The 18,976-nt window shown below is 38.7% G+C and overlaps 1 protein-coding gene across 6 annotated transcripts in view; it reads left to right on the top strand.

The window, feature by feature from the left end:
- Positions 1–18,976, top strand: part of FRY (FRY microtubule binding protein) — a 223,099-nt gene that overhangs the window by 66,241 nt on the left and 137,882 nt on the right. The window lies entirely within an intron of this gene.

Raw genomic sequence — 18,976 nt, 5'->3', positions numbered from 1 at the left:
GGAAGCCAAACATCAATTGCTTATAGCTGCACTTCCCACCCTCTATGCTTAATTTGAGAATCTTATGCAATATTTCTAGCCAGAAAGAATCCATCTGTTTATCTGATCCAGGCTGGGTTTTGCAGAATGTAAACAAATAGCATTTTAGTCTGCCTTAGTCTTTTTAGTACTGCTGTTCCTGATTTCCATTGCTTTTTTAATCAATTACACTATAGATGATTTAGCAATATTACGTAATGAAGATGTCTGAATAAAATTTAGTGCTTGCTAATATATTCAGATGAAGTAAGGTGATGAGATAACACTGGCAGAAATATGCTTTTTAAGTTAAAGTACATGAACAGTATATTCCTCCTCTATATAAGCTTTTATTAACAGTGCTAAATCTCCATATTTAACTGGTTTTAAAAGATAGAACACAATGTCTCTGGAAAAATCCAGCTTGGCTACGTGTGAAATAAGGTTCTGATCATCCTGCTATCTGTAATTTAAAAATGTCTGCATAAAAGTCTAGCATTTAAAAATTCTGTGGTATAAAAGAATTGCAAGATCTGCTCAATACAAGGAGAGTACCTTATACCTGCAAAGAAATAAACAAAACACTATGTTAGATGTGTGACATGCAAGTCTTGTATTCATTAAATGATATCCATAGAAACTGTATTTTTCCAGGTCATTTGTAACCTCAGTAACACTCTAGTGCTTGTTTGAAACTGTTTTTCTACCACAAGTGTGAAGCCACCAGGGAATAATAGTATTACCTAAACAGCATTGCTTATCTGCCCTCCTACAAAAATATTTCGTGCTTATTCATTCAAATGAGTGATCCCACAAGGACTAGGAGAGAATTTTATGATTCAGTTACCTTCTTGGACTAATATTAATCTAATACTGAGAACATAAGTGGTATTGTGACAGCACATATTTTATAACAAGCTAGGCACAGCTTATGACAGAAGAAAAACAAGGCAGTTTATGGTGCAGAAATCAAATCAGTTATGGCATTAATTTTGTAATAGCCTACTGTAACTTGAAGTAAAACCAGCACTTAAGAATATAAAACCAACTACATTATAGAATTAAAGTGTTGTTTTTTTCTTTTTCCTTAATCTTGAAGTACACACTAAGTATTTCAATATAGAAAAGATATTTCTAGTCTGAAATTAGAAGTCCCTAAGTTCTAGTTTAGGGAAATGGAAACAGTATATGAATAATAGATGTTTCTGACATTCTTTTAGTGAATAAACACCCCTTCTACTGTATCTGAAGAAACAGTAGGAGGAAATAGAGTAAATGAACCCAGGTTGCCTTAAACTTGTTGTCAACTGGAGGGGTTTTTTTGCTTTTGTACTGGAAGGGTATGTTCATAAATCTGAATGTGTCCTTTCTAGCTGAAAAACAAACTATTTGATAAGAAGACAGTAGGGAGTTAAAAAAAAACAACCTAGGGCTTTCTTCAGCTCTGCTATGTGATGGGTGGAGCAGAGGAAAACACTTCCCTTGCTTGAGAAACTGCTGGGAAGCCTGCACATGCATGCATGGGAGCATGTTTTTCTGAGAATAGGTGCTGTGTCTGCACACCCAAGAGCAGAAGTAAGCCATGAATTATGATGTGCCATTTACATAGCAGCCAGAGGTCTAACATACAGTTTAAAAAAAAAATAAGTTTGGTTCCTACAGTGTATATTTTGCTGCAGTGTTAACAGTGCAGAGGTGCTGTGCATGTATGTTTCTGCAAACTGGCACTTCGAAACATCAGTTTAAACAGCATTTATCCTTCCCAGGCTTTTTAGTCCCACCAAAACCAGATCTTTCCATTGATTTGTGTTTTGGCTTACACAGAACATTAGCATTTTCTAGCAGATTGCCATCCGTGTCTGTTGCCCATACCATGAAATATACTCAGTTATTCTACTTGGAATGACACTTTCCCCTGATTTTGCTATCTAAGGAGTTTAACAAACTAGCCTTCTTGACATGCCAGGCAGGATTTCAGTTCAGTGTCATACAGCACTCAGTGAGGTGTTCACCAAGCATGCTGCTTGCATTTGCATGTTCATCACCCAGCTGAGGAGGCAGGTAATTTACGGACCATAGGGTTAATTCACTTTAACTGTTGCACAGTGTGATACAGTCTCTGGGGTGTTCTCGGAGAGCCTGCACCCTTCTTCCTGGGGGATAAAAAAAGCTAAGTCACAGTCTGGCCTTCAAACCATCCCATCAAACTGAGAGATCTCAAAATACTCCTTTGTGCAGTTCCCAAGACAGACTTTTGCTCTGCATGTGTCCATAAGGTACTGTGCATGTCGTGCTGTCTGGAAAATATTCCTGCATTGTGTTGGAGATGGAATCAGAACGGGGGGTTCTCTGGTTGGAAAATAAGAATAATCTAAGGGGCCTTTTTACCCATCTCATATGTTCTTATATTTTCTTAAATATTTGAGTGTTTTTCATCAGTGCTGCATTAGTCAACAACTGCATTAATCATTTGCATTGTTTCTTTTTTGAAAGTACTGCTAAAATAGCTATGTCTGCACAAGATGAGTGGTACTTACTTGGCCCACTGAGGTCAATAAGCTGGCAAGAATAAAATAGGGCTTACCAAAACTAGAACAATCAAGAGTCTTCCTCAGATTTGTTGTGGAAATAGTGCAAAATGCATTTTATAAATAAACATTTGTAATTTATTCAAGGCATAATACATTAATACAAATGTTAGGAATTTGAAGCCTGATCTTTCCTTAATTTTTTTTTACTTTTTTGAATGAATAAGATAGATTTATTCTGAATTTAATTTCCAAATGTCTTTTTCAAAGTCACAGTTTAAAAAAAATCTGAACAGAAATTTTGAAATCTAGCTGCAAGAAACTAAAGTACCATCATTATAAACTGCAGAAAAATCTATAATAAATTCTGCCTTTTGCAGTTCCTAGATCTGATCAGCAATTAAGTTTATTGGAGGAAAGTATTCTGTAGAAGGATCTAAATGGCAGAGGTAGATGGTTCACTCGTGCTCTCACAAGCCAGCTCCTGTGTGGGCTTGTAGAAGCTGCATTTCTTTGTCTCACAGTTACTAGCGATAGGTTTTAAGGTTTCTTTCTGTGTAACAAAGTGAAATTGCATATTCTGCATAGGGGATATTATATTTGACACTTCTCATAAAACAGAGTTATCTGCAGGGCCTGATTTTGAGGATTGCAATGCTTGTTTATCTACCTTTGAATAGAAAGGGGGTTTTCTGCAGACTTGTGTTTAATGCAGACTCATCATAAGGACTTTTCTAGTATCAGGACTTCAGGTCTTTTTTCCATGGCCAGACTTCTTTGCCTTCTTCCACAGTAGCCAGCATCCACATCAAAATCCTCATGCTATCATCCTCTTCCCCTCTGTGCTATCCAAGGCCCTCTGCTCAGTCCTCCTACTGCACCGTGTGCTCCTTCTCTGTGCCCTGTGTGCCCAGTCCTGGTGGCAGCTGTCAAAAGCTGCTTCTTCTTTACAAGTGCTGGTAACATCAGGGACAGCCCTGGCCTGGGACACCCAGACACCCATGTCAGCTCACATCCCACAGTGCTCCCAGCAGGATCTCTGGCTCCTCCACAGCTTGCTGGTCACACACCGAGCTGAACACAGGGCTGGCATCCAAACTAGTTCTGTGGTCAAAAGAGCGTCAGGCAGCAGAGGCTTCCCAGTGGCTGATGTGAAACCTGGGGCATTGCTAACTGCCACATGGTCAGCCATGTTCTGTCCTGCTCTTAAGATATGTTCCTGCCATGTCAGGAAAAGAAATTAGTAAGGAACATTTCATTAAATGAATGTAATGCACCAGACTGATAAAACATAGCCTTTTTTTACAAGGAGTGTTCATGTAGTCCTGTGTCAAAGAGCAAGAGGAAAGGGAAAGCCACAGACTCTTAACTGAAAGTCTTTGTTATGTCCAAGTCTGTGATCCATTTGTTTTATCTCCTAGTAAGATTTTAATGTGCATAAGTGTGATAACAGCTATTTTGGTAGGTTCCCTTTTCTACCGTCAAACACAGCCTGTTTAAGGCTGAATACTCCGAGCACACCATGCTATCAGACTTAGAGATTTATAGCAAGATTCCAATCAAGGGAAGAGGCTCCTTCCTGTGTTCTACTGCCCACTTAGGCAAACACATTCAATGAACAAGGAGAACCTTCCCCCCTCTCTTGCTCTGGCATCCGCACTCTTGCAGGCCCAAATAACCTGATTCCAGAGGCTGATGTGCTGCAGGCTCACCCTGCATGGAGAGCAGCAGTTCTTGCCTGGAGCAGCTGGGGAAGGGACAGGGCCAGTGGCTGCAGTGAGCAGATGGAGAAGCTGGGACCCGTGTGTCCTGCTGGCTCCTGAGGTGTCACCCTGACTCACCTGCAGAGAGCTGGCCCTTGCACTGCCGCTGCCTCTGGGGAGCCCTGGGCACGAAGGTTTAGCATCTGCTGTGTCCTGGCAGCTGAGTCTGCCTGGGAAAAGGGATGCCACTAATTCAAGCTGTTGTGCCAGGTGAAGGGGATTGATTGCTCTGTCCATTGAGCCTGAAGGGAGGGTGCATAGTGGATTCTTCAGCTCTAAGTAGTCTGTGACTGTCAGCAGTAAAGTGTCTTGCTTGATAATGGTGACTGTTATCGCCCAAGAACTCTCTTTGTATTTGGTTTGATCCAAAGGGAAAGGTAGCAGACCACAATGTTTAGGCTCTTCATGTTCTGACCCATTTTAGAACTTGCATTTTGACATGCTTCTTCTCAGAAGTAAGGGAAAGTGAAAGTTTTACTACTTTGGAAACATGAGAACTCTTTTAAAAAAGATTTTTTTTTTATTTTGATGTTTGCTACTCTATTGAGGACATTCCAGAAGCCTTTCTACCATACTTGGAGTGAAAAAAGGATGAGAAAATCATAAACACTTTATTGCAAGATTCTGTTGATTGGATCTGGAGTTGATTTGTAGAATGAGTAGAATGAGTTTGCTTGTCATTAAAAAGTATGAATTACTGCAGTAAAAATCTACAAATGCTTTGACTGCAATATGATGTATAAGTTTTTCTGGTAAAACTTCAAAACACCAAAATATTAGATGATCTGGAAACTAGGCTTTGTTAGTTACTGGTAGATATTCCATGAGGGCTCTAATTATTTTACTTGTGGTGAAAACAAAACTATTCTGTTATACTATATGTATTCACTATGAGTGATTAATTTGTGATATCCTTTTTATCAAAATACCAGCATCTTGGTTTTTTCTAGTATTGCTAGTTATTATTCAAAAGGATCAGGGAAAGAACAAACAATTCTTATGTTTCCTCTATTCATATAACATACCATTGAATAAGCTATGGTAGCTTTTATTTTTATATGTCTATATAAATATAAAAACTATAATTATGAAAAATGGAGTATATATAGGTATAAGGAAAGTGATAAACAGGATACCTTAGGAGTATAAAATGTACAATAGTGTTTAAAATTTAATACTGATGAATATAAGTTGTTATATTAATATGTTATATTAAATTGTTACTTAACAATCCTTTTCTATTTTCTCCACTTTTGATACACATTTCATTAGTAGCTTAACTCTTTTCTGTGCATTGACTTGGAGTCAGTAGGAAGCAGGCTCTACATCTACAGTGGAGAATTATGGTGGCACGTGCTTGTCCAACTTCATTTTCTGTTTTCATTCTTAAGTTTCTAAACAGTCAGAAACTACAGACCCTTGCTGTGAGTTGGTAGCCCTAGAGACTGAATTCCTGAGGGTGTTGAAACCATGAATGGCACATATGGCATTGCAGTAGCTGTGACTGGGAGGGACAGTCTCATCCCAGTGTCTTACTCCTCTCGCCATTCTCCTACCCCTTCTCTGCCACCCTCATTACCCACAGAGTTAATATCCTGAAAGCTAAACTTTCTAAAATGGTGTAGATGCTGGTGTCAGCATGAGAAAGGGGATGAGGGTACACTACTAGGAGTGGGAGGCAGTTTTGGCTGATTCCTGCTATTAAGCTGCTGGAACTGTATGCTAAATCATATTTACTTTAATGGTGACTCCTGTACCTAGGCCTGCTTATAAATAATAGTTCCTTCTCCAGGAAGGAGACAAGTCTAGCTATTTCATCCCTCTTTTCACAGCATCAGCAGTGAAGTTGTTGCCATTGTTTCCATGATAAATTTGGAGTGCAGAATAATTTCACAGAGATAAGTAGCTGAGTTATTTGTAAATCAGTAGTTTTTCAGTCACTGCAGTTACCTAAACTAGATTAGAATCAATTGTTCATGGAAGTAAAATTGCTTCTCCTCAAATTCTCTTTCTTCTGAATCATTTGTCTATTGCACCAGCTAAAAGGAATAGTAAACATAATGTTCAAACTTGGCAATAGCTCTATCAGCAAGATATTTTAAGTTCTTGAATGGATTATATTTTTTAAGAATAAAAATAGAAAGATATTCAATAGTTTGACAAAGCAGGAGAAAACATCTGCTGACTGGCTCATCATCCTGCTGACAGCTGGAAACTATGGGTGCCAGTGGAGAGGGGATTATGACCCTCAGTTCAGTTAGGTGACAGTGAACAGGGGTAGAAAGCAAAGGATATAGGCCAAAGGGAATAAGAGAAACATATTAAACTGTAGAACAGGATGGAGAGACAGCCTTTTATATATTGTATGCTGCATACCTTAAGTGTATGTATACAAATTCATGCATTCTGGAAAACACTAAGGAAGAAGCCAAGTGCTACATGCAGTCACAAGTTACAATGTCACACCAGCAGCAAGCTGGTTGTTAACAGCTCACACTGTTAGAATGCCATGTTGGATGGATCCTTAGAAGCTCTTGAGGACCTGCACGGAAATAGGGAGTGGAAGTTGCTGCCTTTGTGAAGGAACTCCTTACGGATCTGGAGCTCTTCTGTGGGATGGAAGTGTGCTGGATGTGTGACAGTGTGCTGGAGAGTTTGTGGGTCAGGATTAGAACAGATGACTTGGAGTGTTACAGGGTGATGGTGGGAATATGTTACAGGGCATTGATCAGGGTGAGGAAGTGTAGAAACAACTTTGAACAACTTGAGGAAGTTCATGACTTGTTGATGTTGGTTCACATGAGAGACTTGAACTTTCTGATGTCTGCTGCAAGTGCAAAATAGCAGGTTGCAAGCAGTCAAGATTTCTTGAAAGTGTTGGAAGTAACTTCTTGAATTGCAATATACCAAATGGGTGAAGTGCAACTGGGTCTGTTACCTATTAATATGGAAGACATGACTGGAGATCCAAATCCTGAGGAGAGTAGGGAAAGGGTGGCTGTGTAGACATCCTGGACTTGAGGAGAGTAGATTTCAGTTTTTGAGATTTCAGAAACTATAGTGGGGATCTCATGAAGGACAGCTCTAAAAGGCAAAGACACTTAGGAAAGCTGACAGGTCTTTGAGGTCAGCATCTTCAAGAACAAGAATGGATGCTTAAGGAAGCAAGCAGGAGTATGAGGCAACTGGCTTGGCTTATCAGGGACCTCTTAGCTGAGCTCCACTCTGAAAAAGGTGATATATCTGAGGCAGAAGTGTGATTTGGCTGCAAAGAAGGAATTTATAGACATTGCCTGAGCATGCAGGGACAGTGCTTGGAAATTCAAAACGCAACTGGAGGTGGACTTTGCAAGGAATATCAAAGTCAAGAAGGAGAGTTACTCTTGCTTCCTTAGTGGTAAAAGTCTGAACGTGGACAATGTGGACCCATCACTGAATGAAGCAGGGAATTTAGTAATAGTGGATGAAAGTACTGAGCGACACTTCTGCCTCTTTCTTCAGCAAGGTGGTCTCTCTGGCCTCTGTCTGCCAGGTTCTGGAGTTCCCCTTGATATGGCACATCTCAAAGGGAGGAATGTGGACCTCATTCAGGGTCAAAGTTCAGAAGCCCAGACTCTCTTCTTCGTAGGAACTACAGAGAAGCCTGGCAATTCCTTACATATTTATGGTCTTATATATATTGCCAATTATAGTCACATTCAAAACTGAGGGATGGCAGAGTTTTTCTTTTCACAGCAGACAGCAGAGCTTGCTAAAACAAGCCACTGAATCAAACACATCTGAGAAACACTGACTTCTTAATTTGCTCACAGCCAAGTAGCAGTAGTTTCACTTAGTTGCTGAATCCACTTGCTTCCTTATCTATGTGAAAGAGAGATCACAAATATAGAGACACTTCCCAAAATATTGATGTTTGTGCATAATATAAGATCTGACACAACTGGTATTAGAGGTGCCTAAGGGATTAATCTTTGTCATGTCTCAGAAGAGGATTTTGGGGCTTTTTTCAGGAGAGTGGTTTGAAGAGAAATCCAAGTGCTGTTTTGTAAATACTGTGGGATCACTATGGTGACAGTATCATGTTTCTCTAGGGGAATACATTGCTGATAAAGAGCTTAATTAGGTGATTGGAGCCTTAGGAGAGAAGTTTCACACATTAAAAAAAAAAAAAAAAGGAGGCCCTTTTGAGAGACATGCTATACAGTCTTTATCCTGGATACTTTCTATTCTTTCAGAAATTTGCAGTCATCACATGTAATGCTAATGCCTACGAGTTGAGAGACTGCTGTGGTTTTTCACTAGTCAGTGAGGGGGTGAGAAATCACAGTTTGTGTACGGCCAAAATGTGAAGACGTTAGATGGATTAGTATCAGACAAGAGATGATCGAGAGAATGCATCAGATTTTGATTTTATTTATAATCATGAAGTTGCAGGTGGTTTTAGTTTTATTTTGGAAAGCTTGACTTAGGGAGACTAATTAATTCCCTTGAATTCTTAACTAGTACATGGCTCACAGCACAGAAGTCTGACAGATCCTGGTTCGAAGGAATTCTCCCATAATTGGGTGGTCATTATGGAAACATTTTTTCCTGATCTCAGTCTATCTCCTCTCTCTCTGTAACTTTGAAGAGTCTCAGATTAAACTTCGAAGGATATCAATTTCTAAATCGGTTTGTTTTGATACTGTTTTCCTTGAACAAGTTTTGTTGAATACAATATACAGAATTACCTTTCTCACTGCATTTCTGATTATTATTTATGAATGCTTTTATATGCATGGAGTAATTCGGATTTTTAGTCAGAAGGCTACCTGGATAGAATTCTTGTCGAAGTTCTCCCTTGAGAAGTTTGCAGGGCGGGTTTCTACATATACTTACAGCAATGCATTGTTGTATGTTTTCATAATGAGGTTTATTCTTTGCACATTACTGAGATACCAAGTGCTGAAAGTAGTCATTCCCTGGTAACTGGAATTGTTTTAGATAGCTTTCCTGTGGAAGCAAAACTATTCAGTCTGCCTGCCTGCCTGCCTGCCTTTTTTTGGACAGGTTAACCACATTCAGAACAATTCAGAGCAGGGTATAATTCTTAAAGATGCTTAATTTTCTATGAATTTGCAAATAAGGCTGTTTGACAGTGAAGAGGGAATATCAGATATTGAAAAATGGCTGCATGAGCCTCCTGCCTTCTTAGATGCAGGGAAATCCTTTCTCTGACAGCCTTCATAAATACCCCAGCTGTGAAACCAGCTTCAGTCACACCTCTGAGAGGATTGCACACAAAACTCCTTGTTGCCTATTTTAAACTACATTCACCAGATGCAAATTGACATTCATTAATTCAGGGAAAGTTCAGGGAAACCACTGCAAATAACTTGGTTGCAATGGTCTCCATTATAATAATATTCATACAGTGCTTCCCATCTGGAAGCTTTACAGATTGAAATTCTTCCAGCATTATTACCTGAATATGAAGGATTGCTTTATTGCTATTCCTGGGCAAATCAAAACAGAGAAATTAACTGAGAAACACGTGTCCTGTGTTAGATCTGGAAATGAAGCCCTGTCTTCAATTTTTGTACTGGAAGAACCTTTTTTCCTTCACTTTCTTAGTAGCCAAGTGACATGTAAATCATGACTCAGCCAGTTAATATATATAATGAGATTTTTAATTGACAGTAAGTAGTAATTTTCATATGGAAATGTCATTGGATTGTTTTAAAATTTCACAGCATGCATATTTATTGCTACTGATGTCTTAAATGAGGAGAAAATTACTTAGATGTATTTCTTTTTCTATAAAGGCAAATGTTTGAAACAAATAAGCTCACCCCACCCTTTACCTGTGTGCCATCTGAACCAAAGCTAGGTGGTTATTTTGATTTTTGTTCTATTGTTCATAGGCAGGAAAATGGGACAGAACAGTGTATGTATTCTTTACTGGGATGAGAGTTTGATCAAGAGAATTTCTGATTTTCTGGGAATCAGAAATTGAAATGTATCACTTTTTGAAATACAGAAGTCATCAGGGTTTGTAGTAAATTAAGCAAAGTCTCAGTGTGTCCCTGGTGAATCTTTAAGAAATATGTAATGGAAGATTAAAATATTTTCAAAGGGAATGTGAAGTTAAAAATGTTGATTGTTTTTACTCGTTTGTCTGTCACATATTCAAGCAGTAAGGGATAGGACAGGTAGAAGTGAGTGTTACAGGAACCTGCAGACCTCCACAGCAACTGAAATGACTGAAATAATTTGAATTATTGTTTTCATGAACTTTTAAAAAATGATAACATAAAGAGGTTGGAATATTATTTTTTAAAAATTAAACAAAATTAGTGATTGTGTTTATATTGCTCTGCCTACTTTTTTAATGTAAATCCCCTCTTTTCCTGAGCTCTGCAGTTTGGGCTGAAGCACTTCTAAACTTAATGTCCCTGAAGGTGAATTTTAGAATTTTCTGCTGAAATGGTTCTACCTGCTCTAATAATGAGAAAATGCCAAATAAACCTTGTTGTTTGTACACGTTAAAAATTATCTTGTTGGGAATGGGTAGGGGACAGAGACCTTACAGCCAGCTGCCTCTGTACAGTAACTGCACAAAGAAAGGGAGGGCACAGGAGGGTGAATCTGCAATAAAAGCCCAGCAAAGAGCCTGTGGGAATTAAAGGAGATGAGGCAGGGGCAGGAATCAGAAGTAGAGGAACTGATAATTCCTAGATGGTGGGAGTGGAAATTGAGAGTGCCTGGTATGAGATGGAACCAAGGGGATGCTGGAGAGGGGTGGGTGAAGGGAGAGGGATGGGAGGAGGAATAGGATGGGGTTAAGAGGGCTGAAAGGGTAAGATGAGCAATGTTTAGATGGGGGAACAGTTCATGGGAGTCCGGAACTGGAATAGGGAGCCTGAAGTGAGGAAGACGCAGCCATGAGGAGATAGCAGATTGTAGAGATGGAGTAAGAAGGGAGCAGCTGGGGAGATGAGGAGGTGATAGACAGAGCAATCCCCTCCCAAGAGCAGAATGCAGTGCATGAGAACTGATTTCCATCCTACATCCTTGCTTTATAGCACATCCTTCCAGCCTACAGGGTGTGCCATCCTTTACCTCAGTGCTCGGGTGGACATAAAGTGTTAAATGTTATCAGGTGAGGAGAACAGCAAGTGCCTAGTGCATGCTGTTAAGGTAACTGGGTCAACAGTTGGTTCATTTGGCATCAGATTAATCATACATCCTCTATATTACCTCGCTTCTGAAAGCCTGGGTCCAGTAAGGTAATGCAGCACAGTGGAAAGCACACAGATGTACAAAGAAATGTCCTCTCAGCTTATTATTCCATTTATTATTACTTGTAATACAGTAGTAGGTAACTTCCTAATGGACTTCTCCAATACAGGAGGTAATGTCTAACCTAAAAATAAAAAACTAGTCTGCAGTAGCATCTCCCAGGGGAGTGTCAGACAGATCTGGGCACTTTTGACTATTCTCAGCTGAATGAAGAAATGAACTATGTGTTTGGGCATTAGGGAATGTTTGAGTGTCACTCAGCATACATTCAAGCATAATAGTTTTATAAGCAATGTATTAAAAACTGGCATGAGGCACTGTAGATATTAAAAGTATCCTTGTGGATGGCTTGTTATCACATTAGATTGAGCTAAGCAGTTGTGTACTGCAGGGATGGACTCTCGGCTTTATCTCATCAGGGATTTGAAAGAAGATAAATAGCATGTTGTGATATTTAGGTATATGTACACACATTGAAGTATGTAAGTATTAGTTATGAGAAAGAGAAAAAAAAATCAAGTGAAATAAGGGATTATTTAGAGTAAAAATCTGGAAACTTCTTTACCATGTGAATCTGCAAATGTCTTTTAAGATAAACTTTGTTTTTAAAACATGAAAAAAACAAGACTGGCTACATCCTTCAACTGCAGTGTGAGGGCCAGCTCTTCACTGGAAGGGGAGAAACAGGATTTCTCACTGCAGCTGCAGTGACAGAAGGTCCATGTGTATGCATAGCTGCTCCTGGGCTAATTCCCAGCTCTGTTTTGCCCAAAAGTGAGAATTCCAGGTGACTTACTGCTACAGTGGAGCTCTGAGAATGGCATTTACAAGTAAGCATTTTTCATTTATTTGAGGACAAGCAGTAGTCCTTTAAGGAGTAAAATGGAAGCATCACACTGCTGTCAAGTTAGATATCTATTTGAATTAATAATGTGCTTTGATATTAATAGATACTTAGAAGGACTATCTGCCTAATATTAATACCATTGTTTCTAGATCACCATAAATTCTGTTACTAATTTCAGCAGTAATTTCCTAGTTGCATAAAGGAATCTATCCCTGCAAGGTAATGAGCAAGTTTTTTCAAACTTGCTATCACTGACTTTAATCAAGCATTTTTCTCAATTAAGTACAAAGAGGCGCATAATTTTCAGAACCTCTTGCACAGCTAGCACAGTTACTTAACAAATTTCAACCTAATTGGTAAACTTCCCTAAAGCCTGAGATGTCATGCATTTTAGAAATTCCATTTTTATTATGACAATATCTTTGGGGCATGACTTTTTGTTAAAAAATTTTCATTTTTATAATATTAAATCCAGAAAAGACATTTCAAGTTGGTATTGTTTGCATTTATTGGGTTGGATGTGTTTGCCTGCTTTATAATGAGCAGAGCTGTAAACATGTGGCTAGAAGGTTCAAATCTCTACATTACTGTGTATGTGTAAATATAAATAACAAATTATGTCTTTCTCATTAATACAGAAAATGGTCTTCAGTCATTAAACTTCCTAAACACACGTGACCAGTGAACATTAAATGTCATTAAACACAAGTGATCAGTGTGCTCAATGGCAATCTTTTTCAGTTTCTTTTTTCTGTTTTGAATTCAAATGATAGCTATGATTTTCTGTAAACTGTAGAGGAACTGGCATGGTGTCCTGAAAATCTAATAAGTATCTTCACTCATAATTTAAGTAAGAAATACTGAATAGCATTTTCAGAAAGCTGAATATTGTCCTAAGGGCTTCTTGGGAAACTAGAGAGTATTTAATTTTTTACATCAGTGGAATTGGAACTAGATTGAGTTCAATAAAACAAAACAAAACCACCCCAAATGCAATTTTAAAATTACTGTATTAGTTATTCTAGATGAAGTTATTTTAAAGGTCAAAGGTGATATTTCAAAACCTTGAAGTTTAATTAAGCATTTAACCCCAAACTATCACATTCTGGGTGAATTTTTTAGCCATTAAGCTGTTACATAAGCAATTACAGCCAAACTGAAAAGGAGAGGAGCTGTTTCTCTGTTCTGCTTCGAACATTTGAAGTGGCCCAACAATGTGAGAGGTTGCTGTGGGGGTATATCTAAGGCAGTGTTGGCTGTTGTGGATCCTGTGCTGAGGTCATGCTTTACCCAGTAAATTGACCAGCAAATTTTACCCAGATTTATTCAAGTGATTTATTATTTGGGTAAGTTTTTATGGTTTCTGTTCCACAGGCTGATTTTAAGCATTCAGCTTCCTAATTGGTAAGCACTTAGGAGAAGTGTCCTGGAAGTGCCATGTCCCCACAAAGGCAATGATTGGCTGACAACATGGGGAAAATTCCTTTGTATATACGGAAAGAAATGTCAATGCTGGTGTTTAAATTCTTAATATGTTACCAGCCTTCTGTACCATTTCAGGTGCCTGAGGTTCATGCTTTGTATAGTTTTGTACATGGTTTCTTCCTGACAAAGGCATTCATTATCATTGGGTTGCCATGGAGTACCGATCACATGGATCTGGGAATAATAACCCATTATGCTAATATAGCTTGTCATTGTTTTTGATGTGAGGCGATGTCCCCTAACAACATCTGATGCTTGTAACTAATGGAATTTATGGCAAGATCACAGGTCATGGAAGAGTGTTGGCAAAATTGCCTGTACTCTTCACTTTGAGCTCTCTGATTACATACCCATAGCAAAACCATTTGTGCATCTTGAGGTCAGTATTCTATTGGTTTTAATGTCTTTCTGCAGTGAGAATCAGAGGTTTCTAACAGAGCAGTTCAGGCCCGTTTGCTTAGTGCTAGAAATGTGTGTTTTTCTTCTGAGCTCTCGTGCCCCTTTAGGAGCCACAACTTTGATACTCTGATTATACAATTTCTATTTGTACCTGGATGTACAAAGAGAAATCAAGTACTGATACTTGATATCAAGTACTGATAGGAATACAGACTTTTGCTTCTTGGTATTATCATGATTGCAGAAAGAAGAATCCTTCTTACAACATCTGTATCCTTGCTTTGCCAATGAGAGATTGTTCTCAGAACTATGTTTTCTACTAATATATTCAACAAGTCATAAATTATACAACCAGAAAAAACATTGTGTCATCCAATCTGTGCTGCACATAGAACAGGCTTTATGGCTTCTCTGAATTAATTTCTGTTTGAGACAAAGCACATCTTAAAAAAAAAAAAAAATCTTAATTTAGAATTCCCAGTAATGGAATAATCAGCACCAGATTTAATAGCATTCTGACAGTTAATTTTCCTTCCTTTATGTTTAATTTCTTTAATGCATTTGTCTACTCAAAAATTCTAGACATTGGATGTTTCTGAACAGAAATCTGTCTCTTAGCAAATTTCTGTTCCTGATATTGCTGCTTAATGGGCATGGAAGTCATCTCACCCAACTTTCAGCCATCCTTAGCCAGGCATATTTTACATCTTACACAATCAAGCCTGGTTTTCCTGATAGCCAGTGAAGAGTTACAGGGGCACAGTTAAGATGAGCTGCTTTAGACATGTTTATTGTAACGAATCACACTTTAGATGTGCCTGAATGCCTGGGATGTCTAAAAAAGGTGTTTGGGGGTAAGAGGTTCCATGGAATACCTTTTGCAAGTAGGTGCCATTGTAGGAGCAATTAGTGCCAATTTCTGCCATTAGATATGATGGTATAACTTTTTCATGGTCAAACTAAACTAAATTTCAAGGCAACTTTTGCAGTCATGAGTTATTTTTCACCTTTCCCAAATGTTCCCTAGTTCTCCAGTGTCTTTTCTCAAGCTGCAGATACCAGAACAAGACTGAGCATCCAGCAGTGGCTGCAAAGCCACTGACAATGAAGCAGTAGGGCTTTCCTGCTTTTGCTTTTTTTCATACTGCTTGAAAAGGCTCTCCATAGCTCTTCAGGTCACAAGAATAGCAGCCTGTTTCCAACACATTAGTCATCCTGGTCTCAGGCCTTTTTTCATCACCAGTGTTTCCCAGGAAGAGAAAGCTGCCTTCTGTCTGTGTGGCCTGGTTTCTGGCTATGCAATCTCTCATAGGTTAGAATTAGTATCTCATGTATTATTTGCTTGTATTAATGTTTCAAATGCTATTCAAACAGAGTAGAAGGGCCTTTTTCTGCTATTTTTTCTGTCACCCTTAATTGGTGTTTTGCCTGTAAACTTTGTAGAAAAGTTTTTCTTTCATGTCATTACCAGTAATGATAAATAGTACAGAACCAAGAACTGGTCTCTGTACCTCCACTAGAAGGGCATTCATTACAGTATGATTCTTCCTGAATTCATAGATGTTACCTATCTTTTAATCTATATTGGTTGTGAATGTAGATTTTACAGTTTGGTAAAATACCAGTCCAATTGCCAAGCAAAAATGTAACACTTTCAGCCTTGCTAACCAAATTTATAATCTCATAAAAAGATGTGGTAAATTTAATAAAATTTGCTTTCCATGAACCTATGATTATGGCATTGTATTATCATACTTTGCTTCTTTATTAATCAAATGCAGCCACTCCAGGATGAATATCAGACCAGCTCTGCTGTGCTTGCCTGGATTGCCCTTGCTGACACTTGAGGAAATCTGATACAATATTAGTTTTGTCCCAGCCCTCAGGAATACTGAATTTCCCTTTGAATATACTATAAAAAGCATATTTTTATTATTTTCAGGTTTGATTAGGCTCTTTGGTTTTTCTAATGAATTGCTCTGTTTTTGCAGGGTTTAAGCTGTTTATCTGAAACATCCATTGTGAACCCTAGGATTCTTTCTTTATTTTCATAATTAAATTACACAGAATTCATCTCTGTAGGTGCCTGTTCCTCTCCAAATTTAGCAACATATTTCTGGCATTCCAACACATTTAGATATTTCAATGCATGGAAGGATTTTTCTGTCATGGCCCACTGACCAGCATGAGAGCAATGTCCTGTCCATGTTTTATTGGATATTTGCAACTGATCGGTCATGCAGAAGGTCCCTTGGACAGCAGCTAAATTCCATGCACTCCACTTACCTGTTCAAGTGAAAGTTTCTCAGTGGGCAGCTGCACTCAAGCCAAATTTCAGAAACCTTCACTGAGCTCATGTGGATGGTAAAATACATTATCTTGTATTTCAGTCACCAGAAAAAGTATTTCTATCCTGGAGCCACAGCCTACCAAAGTAGCAAACATTTGCATTTGCATTTAGGTTAGTGGCTGAGAAGCAAATGAACCCACTTTCAAAGAATTGTTAATGTAATGTAATAAAGGGTTAGTAGATACAATAGCATCATAATGGTCTGTGGCTAAGGAAAGATGTCTGTAAGCGAAGGGGCCAAATAGCATTGAAAATGGAAGACAGACTATGTTGTGAGTGTGCTGCTGCTGTCAGTATTAAGTAATGACATTAGTGATTCAATCAGACATGGTGTAGGGGATTGATAATGAATATTAATCCAGATTTTGGCTGCAAAATTTTTTCCTTCATTTTTCTTTGTCTAGATGTTACTTTGTGTGTTCTGCTGTAGAGGGAAGCATGAATTGATGTCTTTCTCATATTAGTCTTTATTCAGAGAAATCCCTCCTGTGGTGTCATCACAGAAAGCTTCACAAAATTTCATGGAAGTCTTCTTGGTTTGTGATAGTTTCACTTGCCAGTCCACAGATCCAGCTTGTGGCTTGGTTTACTGCTGGTGTTGAGCCATTTTCCACCCACATGAGCAAGGGCAAGAATTTGAGCCAGCAGCAGCTAAAATGCACCATGGTGCAGTTTAATCCATACAAAGTGCTCTTGAAGGGTCTACAGATTTAAGAGTGAGAGTCATCACTAATAAGTTTGGGTATCTTTGTTGTCAGTTCTCTTTCAGTAATCACTGAATGAGTTACAGGCAACTCTAGAAAGTGATTTATTCTGTCTTAAGATAAGAATCTAAGAAGGATTTGATGGATCACCTAGAAATGTCGGTCTCAATTTTCCCAGAGCCTGGATAGCTAGATTAAGTTTGATATTTGGATGGTAGGTGGCTAAATTTATAACTTTCCCTAAAAGGCACCCATGTTGTAGATCAAGTGCACCAGAAGAAGCAAGAAAGCAAGTAGAGTTTTAAAGATTTTCCTTTGTAGTACCACACTTTGAAACATAACTAGACATGACATATATAATATGGCATGAAATAAACAAAGCTGTACAAAACCAACTCTTAGTTGGTTGAACAGTGTTATGTCAGGAGAACTGGAAGCTGTTTCTTTTTATACATTGGTAATAAAGTACTGCTTGTTTGTGCAAGCGCATCACAACACACTCAGGTTTTCATACACATGTGCACATTGCACAGAAGACACATCATCCACATCATCCAGCAATATGCTGTTTCCATTCCAGTGAAAGGAGTTTTTAACAGCATGATCCAACATATCAATAGTTTGGAAGAGCAAGTGTGAACAAACAGACAGTAAAAATTCAGGGACGGTTCCAGTTCTGACATCTGAGGTAGCAGTTGAAATTGGAATAGGACTGAGATGCAAGCATTTAATGTCTGTGTCTGGTAAAAAATAAGCAGTTTAAATATATGTTCAAAATTCCATCTTATCCAGACTTACAGTTGTATTGCAGAACATTTAAGCAGAAAAGAAAAAGTATATTGTCCCAAAGAGAAAATGTATAGATGTCATGGTTTAAACCCAGCTGGCAACTAAGCACCACAAGGCCACTTGCTCACTCCTGTGTGCAGGCAGGTAGGTGTTCAGCCATCCCCAGGAAAGCTGGCTCTCCATTACAGCTTGCAGTAGCCTGAGAATAAAGACACTGTAACTCTTAATGACCCCCCCTTCCTCCTTTTCCCCCAGTTTTATATGCTGAGCATGGCACCCTGTGGTCTAGGATGTCCCCTTGGTCAGCTGTCCCTGCTGTGTCCCTTCCCAGCTCCATGTGCACCCCAGACCACTTGCTGCTCTGAGAAGCAGTGAAGCCCTTTGGCTCTGCATAAGCCCTGCTCAGCAGTAACTGGAAAATCCCTAGGTTATCAATGCTGTTTCCAGCACAAATCCATAACACAGCCCCACACCAACTACTGTGGAGAAAATTAACTCTACCCCATCCAAAATCAGCACATTAGGGAAGATATTGGTCATATCCTCCCTGCTTGCTAGTCAGTCCCTCTTCTGGAAGTAACAATTCCTTCTCTTTTCGACTCTTTTAGCCTTGTACTTCCTCGGCCCTTTTCCAAATTCCCTAAAAATAATTCTTCTGCTAACACCCATCAACCACAAAATTACAGGAATATGTTCATCTCCCTGTCTCTGAAAAGGAAAGCAAATGCAACAAAATGTCTGTCTAAAAATCTTATAGAAACCTATTTTCTGATCCAACAAAACCAAAGAGGAGCTTAGCCTTTTTGCCCTAG

The sequence above is a fragment of the Zonotrichia leucophrys genome, chromosome 1, assembly GCF_028769735.1.
Source record: "Zonotrichia leucophrys gambelii isolate GWCS_2022_RI chromosome 1, RI_Zleu_2.0, whole genome shotgun sequence".
Classification (NCBI taxonomy): Eukaryota; Metazoa; Chordata; class Aves; order Passeriformes; family Passerellidae; genus Zonotrichia; species Zonotrichia leucophrys.
Note: the sequence above shows the minus strand (reverse complement) of the source record. Positions and strands in the feature narration are given on the sequence as shown.